Source organism: Saimiri boliviensis, chromosome 9 (genome assembly GCF_048565385.1).
Source record: "Saimiri boliviensis isolate mSaiBol1 chromosome 9, mSaiBol1.pri, whole genome shotgun sequence".
Taxonomy (NCBI): Eukaryota; Metazoa; Chordata; class Mammalia; order Primates; family Cebidae; genus Saimiri; species Saimiri boliviensis.
Window position 1 is genome coordinate 39,195,026 of NC_133457.1, and position 10,439 is coordinate 39,205,464.

The window sequence follows — 10,439 nt, forward strand, 5'->3', positions numbered from 1 at the left end:
CTTACTTTCGTAGGCCAAACCAGCGGGGTCAAGCACAAAGACCTAAAAGGAAATCTGGTTTCTGATAGATTAACAGAGGAGATAGGATATTTGTGGGGTTCTGTGCTAGGCGCTAGAATTTGTGGTTGGCAAATGCAAAGAGGCTGTTAAGTGCCGGCATATAAGATGATGAAGAATCCTACTGCTCTGTAAGCCTATTCTCAGCACTCCCAGTGGCTCCCTGTAGCAGAAGTTGGTTTTACAGGGCGGGGTCCCTTCCTCTGCTACGGATGTCCCTGTGTAATGGTCCTCCCTCTGCTCAGGCGGAGAGGGCCTGACCTCAGGGACCGAAGTCAGCCACTGCTGTGCTTTGCATGTTCAGGTCTTTGAGATGCATCCCGTTTGTCCCCAGCCAGCTTCTGCAGGGGCCCAGGTTGGTGAGTGGGTGCTAATTTGCCTAACAGGCATAAAGGGGGTTTGTGTGTCACCAATGTCTTTTGGGAGGGAAATTACAACCCACTGAAGGGGGAGCTGGAAGTGTTCAAATGTGACTAAATGTGGTAAAACCACCAACTTCGCACATCTGAGGAGACCGACCAGCTGGGGGAAGGGGCCCGGAGGTAGAATTGTACTTGTTGGCACAGACAGAGGGAAACTGGGAGAAAAGGAGAGACCCCCAAACCACAGGCCGCCTCCTAATCTGGACCTTGAGCAGGAAGGAAGGGTTTTGGGAAGGGTCCTTTATCCTACAAATGAGGAAGCTGATACCTGAAAAAGCCTCGGGACGAGAGCAAGTATGCCCACACAGTAGAACACAGAGCCGCCGTCAGTCCCAGGCCTCCCAGCCGCAGGTCTGGACTTCTCCATCCCAGTGCGTCCTCTCTGGGTTAACATCACACACCCAAGTTTGAGGAGACATTTAGTTGTAAAACAGCTAACGCTTATGTTCTCATGAACAACCCACAGTTTTTTAAGCATATCAGGCAAGAAACCTTGGGGTAAGGCATCTATTTTAGAATAGCTGGAGGTAGATGTGGAGGACATGCATTGGTTTTCCTGCCCACCAGCGCCACCACTTAACAGTGTTCAGGTGTCTGTCACACAGCACAAGGTTGGCCTGCCAAGGAGCCAAGTGGGTCAATATCCACCTTTAGTCCTGCTCACTCAGCTCTCTGTCCGAGGTGTGGGGTTGCTTCAGGCAGGCCAAAGGTGCCATCTGCTCCCCAAGAAGAGGGGGCATAGGTCTGCGTCAGCCTGGAGGGGGTGCCTGTTGGCAGCTCACAAGGGTCCCACATGGGCTAGCTGCGGCATCCTGCATCCATCCTTTCTTCTTTAGAAGTTGAAACACAATTTTCTTTCTTCCATGGAGTCAACCTCTACCCAATCTCAGTCCTGTGGTTTGATGGAGCAGACCCCGCTCTCATCTTCAGGAATGGACCAGTGACCCAAGCCTGTAGCCGGTTTAAGGATGGGCACGTGACTCAGTGAGACTAACTCCAGAATTATTGCTGGAACTGTTGATACCAATCCAACCCTTTTCTTGGAGTTGCTAATCTTCGGAGAGGTGGAGGGAGCGCAAGAGAAGGCAGCATTGCAAGAAGCCTTGGACCCAGTTGAGTCTGACCAGATTCACCCTCCTAGGTTAGTTACGAGAACCAGTTCTCTTTTTTACTCAGGCTGGGTTAAGTTGACTCAATCCCTTGCAGCCAAGAGAATTCTGACCAATACAATGAGAAGCCAAAGATTTACCCTAAAGGAAAACTCCTCTAGCATCCTCTAGCAGATTTGTCAAGGGATCTTTCTAAATCTGAACCAATTCTAATAAGGCATCCCTAGCCCCCGGGGCTTGTTGAAAAGATTGGGTTATGAAGGGCCTGTCCCACAGGCACGTAAATTATGTGGAGGTCTATTTGCACACACTTGCGATATCTATTCTTTCTCTTCTCGTGGTTCTAGAAGATGCTGGAGTGGGGGTCTCACACGGGAATGTGGTTTGCTGTTTAGGCACAACCTATTCAGTCCTCCAGATGCCTCGCTTTCTCTCTGTCTCTTTCATATTTCTCCAAGCGCACGCTCTCTTCCAGGTATTGGGACCCTCTTGCAGGTCGAGAGACACCCGGCAGACGTGCCTACCCATCCCGGACGGTCCCCGACACTGGAGCACTTATCCCTCAGGTCACTAACAGCACTGTCAAGCAAAGACCCACATTTTAAATTCCATTTAGTCTCTTTCTGCAGAGCTGGGTAACCAAATGAGACAGCCATGGAAAATATATGACTTTCATTATTATGACATGGAAAGCAGAGCTGTCTAATTGCTTTTGTCCACTGGTGTATAAAGATTGAGACCAGATGTGTTTAAAAAAAAAAAAAAAAAACGGAAAAGAAAAACAGGGCTGGCATCGGCCGTTGCTTTGAACAAAGCAGTCTGATTTCCTCTCTCTCTCTCTCTCTACCTCTCGGAAAGACGACATGAAAGTGTTTTAACTGCTTGTAATTTTTCATAGCCTCGTTGATTTGCTTTTCACAGAAGATGAAATTGTGAAATTGGCCTTGAAAACTTTATTTTCACTTTCCTCAATTCAAAGGGACAATTGTAGAAGGAAAGCACTGAGCTGCTTGCCAGACCCAGCGCCCTCCTTTCTCTCTGGACAGCTGCTGCTTTGCAGAAGGTCGTGGGAGGAGGTGAGCCCTAACACAGATCAGACCCTCCTTCCCTCAGCCAGCCTCTGGGGAGTAGAGTCTTCGAATGTAAATCCACAGGAATGGATGAGATGATGATCGGCTTTAAATAGAACCACCCAGGGCCCAGCTTCTGTGTTTCATTTTCCAGGAGAGCCCCTAAATCTGCTTCAACATTTTTTTTAACCTCTCCAGTTATTTTTAGCACACCCAGCCAACAGAGCTCAGCAGGCCCATGGAGGCGCTAACATGCTCTCCCCCGCCCCCCGCCGTTCACATCTCCTTCAGCAAAGGTGCATTTGAAGCTTAAAAAGAAAAAGTGTAGACCCAAAGAGGTGCTGATTTAGAAGCCAGGTTACATGGCCCCGCCGCTTCTGTATCAAGTGAGAGCTGCCCACTGGAAACACAATCATTTTAAATATTACATCATTATTTTCAAAATTAATTTTTGCCGAAAATTAAGAGTATGCATGATGGTTTGGGAAAAGAGGCTCCCACAGCAGCTATTTCCTGAGGGTCCCAGTAACCATGGATCATGGTGTTGAGCCAACCCTGGGAAATGGGAAGGAAGGGAAGCAGGATTCCTCCAGGAAGCCTCTGAGGGGCTTCCGCAGCCCGCCCCCTGTGACCAGCAGAGTCACTTTCTCACTTACTGGAGAAGGTGGTAATTCACAGCGCCCTTCACAGGGGTTTCCATCCCATCCCGGGCCTGAAGCTGTGTAGTTGCATCTCAGAATATTTACAGGGATCTCATAGTTCCACAGAGGTCTCTTCTATTCTCTCCTAGAGTCCCCCATAGTTCATCTCTAACTGGGGCAAAATAAATACTTTTAATTAATTCTCCTCCAATTTTATAGGCAACAATCCCTCAGTGATTCCAGAGGGAAGAAAAGATTGTGCAAAAGAATGTAAGCTGTTAAGTGCCTCTGCTGGGGTGGGTGACTCCCCAGCACCACTTTCCACACATCCATTTCCCTGTACTTATGTGTATTATCATTCCAAACCAGAGCTCCACAAAATCCAGGCCTCCCTTTTCTCCCAGTGCCCTTGGCTTTCAATTAATTCTGACATGATTTCCATAGGGAGTGACTAATGTGTAGTGTTAATGGGAACAGCCACCACAGAGCAATTGCCGTAGAGAAGACTGGACTCATTGGTGCTGTACTTAGGAGCCAGGTGACCTTGGGCAAGTAATTTAGCCTCTATAAGCCCCGACTTGCACCTCCACGGAACGGACTCCTTTGCAGCGTTGTTATAAAGATTAAAGGAGAGGTCTGGGTGCAACGGATCACACCTGTAATCCCAGCACTTTGGGAGGCCAAGGCAGGCGGATCACCTGAGGTCAGGAGTTCGAGACCAGCCTAGCCAACTTGGCAAAACCCTGTCTCTACTAAAAAAAAATTAGCTAGGCACAATGGCATGAGCCTGTAATCCCAGCTACTCAGGAGGCTGAGGCAGGAGAAATGTTTGAACCCAGGCAGTGGAGGTTGCAGTGAGCCGAGAGCTCGCCATTGCACTCCAGCCTGGGTACACAGCAAGACTCAGTCTAGAAAAAAAAAAAATTACAGGAGAAAACAAAAGTGATGCTCAATGAATGGGACTGCTACCATGATTAAATCATTGCCAGAGCCTCCTTAGAATGTGGCCACGAGATTCACGCTGTATGCCCCCCCCTTAAAAGCATGACTGCCTTCCAGGGAGTTTGGTGCCTTGATAAACGGAACACAGGCTTGGGTACAACGTGGAACCGGGATTCCACTGCATTCTCCTCCAAGGGCCTGTACAAGAGAGATCTGCTCAAATACCCTCCATCTAAGGGAGGCTGTTACTCTAGCAGCCCTCTAGAGACACGGAAGGAACAGGGCTGAGAGGACAGGTTTTGAATCATGTGGTGCTACCCACCCTTCCCACCTTTCTAAGACACCCACCTATCAGACCAGGGAGAGACGCCTAACCTAACACCAGCCCTTTCTCAGACCATTTGAATACTTGGGCATTTGAATTGGGAAACTTGGAAAGACCTCCCCGTAGCAGTGGGGTCCAAAGGTGAGGGTCATAAAATTGGGAGCAAAGAGAAATCCTGAAAAGCAAGAATGGCAAGAGGAACAACGACAGGGCAGGTCTGTTCCCAGTTCTCCCTTCTCTCTACCTGTCTTCTTACCACAAATCGCCTTTCTCCTGGGGCAGAAGAAATAAGGATGCTCCATGCCTCATGGAGCAAGCTGAATTGTGGCCCCAAAAAGACATGTCCACATCCTAACCCCTGAAACCTGTGAATGTGACCTTATTTGGAAAAAAGCATTTTTACAAATGTTATTAAGTTAAGGCTCTTGAAATGAGATCATCTTGGATTATCTGGGTGGCCCTAAATCCACTCACGAATGTCATCAGAGAGACAGAAAAGGAGAAAACATGGAGAGACACAGGAAAGACAGCAGATGAAAGATGAACAAGGTGTTTGGCATCAAGCAGAAAATCAGTAAAGCTTTAGCTTTCTTTTTCTTCTTTTTGAGACAGTCTCACTGTTGCCCAGGCTAGAGTGCAGTCACTGCTCACTCAGCCTCTCTCTCCAGGCTCCAGCAATCCTCCCACCTCAGCCTCCCAAGTAACTGGGAATACAGGTGTGCACCACCATTCCTAGCTAATTTTTTTTTTTTTTTTTTTTTTCAGTAGAGATGGGATCTCATCTTGTTGCCCAGGCTGGTCTCAAACTCCTGGGCTCAAGCTATCCTCCTGCCTTGGCCCCTCAAAGTGCTGAAATTATAGGCATGAGCCACCACACAGGCCAAAACTTTGTCTGAGATGAGAAAAAATCCGACCCTGAAGCTGGCAGTGCCTCCAGAAACAGTGCATTTCAGAGATCCTTAAACTAACATCCAATCATCCAAAAACGGTATCTACTTCTCTCTCTCCAGAAGGTAGATTTTCCCCTTTTTTCTTTCTTTCCTTTTTTTTTGAGATGGAGTCTTGCTCTGTCATCCAGGCTGGAGTACAATGGCGCGATCTCAGCTCACTGCAACTTCCGCCTCCTGGGTTCAAGCAATTCTCCTGTCTCAGCCTCCCGAGTAGGTGGGATTACTGGCACATAACACCAGGCCCAGCTAATTTTTGTACATTTTTTAAGTAGAGATGGGATTTCCCGATGTTGGCCAGGCTGGTCTCAAATTCCTGACCCCAGGTGATCTGTTCCCCCTCAGTCTCCCAAAGTGCTGGGATTACAGGCATGAGCCTCCACACCTGGCCTTCCCCTTTGTCTTTATTTTACTTTATTTAATTTTTTTTTTCAAGAGATTTTCTTCATCTCTTGCCCAGACTGGAGTGCAGTGGTGCAACCATAGCTCACTGCAGCCTCGAACTCCTGAGTTCAAGGGATCCTCCTGCCTCAGCCTTCAAAGTCACTGGGATTACAGGCATGTGCCACCACACCAGGCTCCGCTTTTCCTTTAAAAGTATGCATTTGAAGTATTGCTTAAGAAACTTTTCTGATCAGGAGACTCACCTGGAGAATTCATATTCCAGGGCCTCACCCTAGAGTCATTGAATTAATCTCGACTAAGGGAAGCAAGGGAACTGGAATTATTTAATAAGTAGTCCCAGATGGTTGTTATCATTAGAATAGTTTAGGTATTTCTGCAATAAAGCAGCACTACATACATTTTAATGGGCCTGCCAATCAATCCGCAGTGGGCCTGGGGATCTTGTTGAAATGTGGATTCTGGTTCAGACTTCTAGGTTGGCCTGAGAGTCTGCATTTCTCACAAGGTCCCAGGGTAGCACCAAGTGGCTGGTTGCGGGACCACATCCTCAGGAACAAGAGGAACAAAGAATGGTGTGAAGCTAATTTAGAGGTCTTGGTTGTAATCCTCCTTCATTGTCTATCAATGCTTTACAACTTTGCAGAACTTTCAAATTCATATCTTTTTTTTTTTGAGACGGAGTTTCGCTCTTGTTACCCAGGCTGGAGTGCAATGGCGCGATCTCGTCTCACCGCAACCTCCGCCTCCTGGGTTCAGGCAATTCTCCTGCCTCAGCCTCCTGAGTAGCTGGGATTACAGGCACGTGCCACCATGCCCAGCTAATTTTTTGTATTTTTAGTAGAGACGGGGTTTCACCATGTTGACCAGGATGGTTTCGATCTCTCGACCTCGTGATCCACCCGCCTCGGCCTCCCAAAGTGCTGGGATTACAAGCTTGAGCCACCGCGCCCGGCCTCTTCTTTTTTTTTTTTTTTTTTTTGAGACAGAGTCTTGCTCTGTCACCCAGGCCAGAGTTCAATGGCCCGATCTCGGCTCACTGAAACCTCTACCTCCCAAGTTCAAGTAATTCTCCTGCCTCAGCCTCCCAAGTAGCTGCAACTACAGGCATGCGTCACTATGCCTGGCTCTTTTTTTTTTTTTTTCCCCCTATTTTTAGCAGAGACAGAGTTTCACCATGTTAGCCAGGCTAGTCTCAATCTCTTGACCTCGTGATCCACCCACCTCAGCCTCCCAAAATGCTGGTATTACAGGCATGAGCCACGGTGCCAGGCCCCCCACATCCTTTTTTTTTTTTTTTGAGACGGAGTTTCACCCTTGTTACCCAGGCTGGAGTGCAATGGCGCGATCTCGGCTCACCGCAACCTCCGCCTCCTGGGCTCAGGCAATTCTCTTGCCTCAGCCTCCTGAGTAGCTGGGATTACAGGCACGCGCCACCATGCCCAGCTAGTTTTTTTGTATTTTTAGTAGAGACAGGGTTTCAACATGTTGACCAGGATGGTCTCGATCTCTCGACCTCGTGATCCACCCGCCTCGGCCTCCCAAAGTGCTGGGATTACAGGCTTGAGCCACCGCGCCCGGCCCCCACATCCTCTTTTAACCATCAAAACTGTTGTATGAAGTAGGCATTGTCCTCTTACAAGGATCCCAGCAACGTGGCAATCAGGCAGACTTCTGTAAGGAAAATTGCAGTTTCCCATGGATGCCATTTCTAAAAGGGAGACCATGCTCACTCATGCATGTAGTCAACAAATGGATTGTGTACCCAAAGAGTGGCTAATGATGCCCCCAAAGGGGAAGAGAGAGGCTGGGCACATCAGTTCTCTCCACCTGCCTGGGGCTGGGTTTCTTGTTATGGAAGTGCTTTGGTAGCACTTTCAAACGGTGTCATCCTTTACAAAAATGTTCACTCTGGAATCTTCCATTAAGCTGCCTGTGCCAGTCACTCTAACCATCTGAGTTCACACGCATGTCTCGCCTGTTGGATGAAGCTCACTCATCACTCCCCTACTTTTATGCACTTGGGTGTTCTTCTCCCTGAGTGCACACACTAATTTTTTTTTTTTTACTTTGAAATAATCTTAGACTTTGAGGAGAGTTGTAAGAACAGTACAAACAGTAAAGTGATGCAGCCACTTTAGAAAACAATTTGGTAGTTTCTTTAAAAGTTAAATATAAATTTACCACATACAGCAATTTCACTCCTAGCTATATACCAGAAGAATTAAAAACAGGTGTTCAAACAGATTCTTATATGTGAATGTTCATAGTAGCACTGCTCATAATAGCCACAAGGTAGAAACGCCCAAGTGCCCATCAATGGGTGAATGAAAAAACAAAATAGGTGTATTTGTACGATGAAATATCATTCAACTATGAAAAGGAATGAAGTACTGATGCATGCTACAGTGACGATGGAACTCAAAAACGTGTTAAGTATAAGTAGCGAAACACAAAAGGCCCATATTGTATGACTCCATTTATATGAAATACCCAGAATAGGTGTATCCATAGAGACAGAAGATAGCTTGGTGGTTGCTAGGGACTCATGGGAAGCGGAATTGGGATGTGACTATTTAATGTGTCTGAGGTTTTCTTCTGGAGTGATAACATTTTGGAATTAATGGAGGTGGTGGTTGCACCACATTGTGAATTTATTAAATGTCACTGAATTGTATACTTTAAAATGGTTAATTTGACCAGGCATGGTGGCCCAAGCCTATATCCCAGTACTTTAAGAGGCTAAGGTGGAAGGATTGCTTGAGGCCAGGAGTTTGAGTTCAGCCTAGGCAGCACAGCAATACTCTGTCTCTAACCTAAAATAAAAATTAAAAAATTAGCTGGGTATGGTGGCATGCACCTGTAGTTCCAGCTACTTAGGAGGCTGAGGTAGGAGGATCTCTTGAGCCCAGGAGTTTGAGGTTCACATTCATATTCTCTTTCAAACATTAAAACTATTGTATGAAGTACACACTTTCCTCTTTTTATATACAAGGGTCCCAGTAAACCATGATCATGCCACTGTACTCTAGCCCGGGCAGCAGAGCAAGACTTTGTCTCTAAAATATAAAATAAAATAATTAATTTTATCTTATGTGAATGTCACCTCAATTCCTTAAAACTGTACTCAGGGCTGGGTACAGTGGCTTATACCTGTAATCTCAGCACTTTGGGAGGCCGAGGTGGACGGATCACTTGAGGTCAGGAGTTCAAGACCAGCCTAGTCAACACGGTGAAACCTGTCTCTACTAAAAATACAAAAATTAGCCAGGCATGGTGGTGTGTTCCTGTAATCCCCACTACTTGGGAGGCTGAGTCAGGAGAATCACTTGAACCAGGGAGGCGGAGGTTGCAGTGAGCCAAGATTGTGCCACTGCACTCCAGCCTGGGCAACAGAGCAATACTCTGTCTACGAAAAAAAAAAAAGTAAAACTGCACTTAGACTTGTGGGACTCTATGTTTGTCTAAACCATTTATGCCAACCAAATATTTCAGTATGTATACCCTAAGAATAAAGACGTTATCTCACATGATTCTAGTAAAATGTTCAAATTCAGAAAATTGAACATTCATGCAATACTATGATTTAAGCTACAGTCCACATTCAAATTTTGCCAATTTCTCAATGATGTTTTTTATAGCAATTTTCAGTCAATTTAGAATCCAAAATCATAAAATGCATTTAGGTGCTAAGTCTCTTTCCTCTCCTTTAATCTGGAAGCACACCTCCACATTTAAACATTTTTTATTTATTTATTTTTTGTTCTTTCCTGACACTGCCATGTTTGAAGGGTACAGGCCTGTTGCTCTGCAGACTGTCTCTTGTTGTGGGTCTGTCTGCTGTTCCTCATGAGTGGAGTCAGGCTATATGCGTCTTTCACAGGAATACCCCCGAAGTGACAGTGTCCTTCTTCATGCATCACATCAATTCGTCCCATTACTGATGATGTCCACTTTAATCACTTGGATCAGGTACTGTCTGCCAGGCTTCTCCCCTGCAAAGCTATCTTTTTTCTCTTTGCATTTAACAATAGTGGATGCTATTTATAAGGTCTAACAAAACGAATTCATAAAATCATCTTTTTTTAGTGCCAGCTGCTATTTCTATCACTCAGCCATTCATTCAATCTCTACTTAGTCCAGGTTGGACATAAAGCTATAGTGCATAGAATAGTTCTTAATAAAGCCTACAGCACCCAGTATTCCCAGACTGTCTCCCATCTAAGTACTAACCAGGCCTGACCCTGCTTAGCTTCTGAGATAAGATGCGATCAGTCACATTCTGGATAGTATGGCTGTATATTAGAATAGTTCTTGCCTTGAAAGAGCTCACTGCTTTGTCAGGGAGACAGGTTCCAAAGCCTCCAAACTCTGGAATATTGAGTCTGTTCTTTATATTAGCTACATTTGTAAATCAATTCTGGCTGGGCATGGTGGCTCATGCCTGTAATTCCAGCACTTCAGGAGGCCGAGGCAGGTGGATCTCCTGAGGTCAGGAGCTTGAGATTGTCCTGGCCAACATGG

General features: G+C 46.2%; 1 pseudogene; it reads right to left on the reverse strand.

Moving 5' to 3' along the window:
* Positions 1 to 10,099: 10,099 nt before the first annotated feature.
* On the reverse strand, positions 10,100 to 10,218 carry LOC120368388 (5S ribosomal RNA; annotated as a pseudogene).
* Positions 10,219 to 10,439: the final 221 nt, after the last annotated feature.